Genomic DNA, 1,240 nt, shown 5'->3' with positions numbered 1-1,240 from the left:
CATTATTACTATACAATACATAGATTAAGAATAAATGAAACAAATAATACAACATTGACCTAAAACCAGATTTTGCAACCCTGATCTCCTCAGGCAAGTCTCTGAGGGTCTCGGGGTGCAGGACGGGCATAGGGTTTATACAAGGTCACAAAGATATCTTAACATACCAGCAATACCATTTAAGAATGGATTCTTAAAGCAATATAATCTTATTTTCTTCTTACACCTAGAGCTCACCCTGAACAGTGGGCTTCTTGTTTACATTTTCCCCTGCACACTCAGAGGCAGGACATAAAAACACTCTTTTTATTTTTCTCAAGTCATTTACTTTTGGTGAGATAATTAAAGTTTAGTTCATTTTACCCTGTCTATGGACTGATTAATTATTGTTACAAAACATACACAAGACGGCGGGACAAACCAATATAGACTCCCATACAAACAATCAGACAAACAAAACATGAACTCGTAATAAACACCAGCGCGACAGCAAAGCTCTTCAGCTCAATTTAGTCCGGATTTTAGAGATCTTAGAGGGGGTGGGGAATTATCTCCAGTGCGGCGTCTTCTCACGCCTCACCCTTGCATACAAGTGATTTATCGGTGCCTGAAAGCCGTCCAAGAACGATAACTAGCTTATCCTCTTGCGACAACCACTAGGCTATTTGTTTCTAGTGGCGCTGTGCCCCCCCGATCGGAGCCCACAGACTTTTTCCCTGCCCTTTCTATCCAAACAACAGCTCAGTTGACTGTAGTCCGTACGACTAGCCTATATCTACTCGCCATCGAGTTCACCTCAAGGTGAAACACAGTTTGCCTATGCTTGCTTGCCACTACACACCTCTGATCAATTAGCCTATAATTGTATGTATGCACTCCTGACCGCTACCTGCTCCAGAGAGCCGTAGCGCATCGGGTGATGCACGCACTTCGCGCTGGCCCGTCTAACCATGAGAAAAGCGGTCCTAAACAACGAGTGCTTTTAGACCGTCCCGTTTGAAGGACGGCGGTGCCGTGAGTTAAAACCTATGCAATAAGCTGTGACTTTCTCCCTCTCAGCCTGCACTGCTCCAGCCCCACACACACGCAGTGAGGTTTCTTTTACACACACACACGCAAGGCTGCAGCTGGAGCCGTGTTTTTACAGAGAGGTGATAGCAGTAAATATCTCTGGCTGCTTATTTTCAACTGCTATGTTTGGCCGCTAAGACCCTCAAAATCCGGCGATTTGTCCAATACA

The sequence above is a fragment of the Gymnodraco acuticeps genome, unplaced genomic scaffold, assembly GCF_902827175.1.
Source record: "Gymnodraco acuticeps unplaced genomic scaffold, fGymAcu1.1, whole genome shotgun sequence".
In the NCBI taxonomy this organism is placed as follows: Eukaryota; Metazoa; Chordata; class Actinopteri; order Perciformes; family Bathydraconidae; genus Gymnodraco; species Gymnodraco acuticeps.
The sequence above is the reverse complement of the archived record's forward strand: the minus strand, read 5'-3'. Positions refer to the sequence as shown.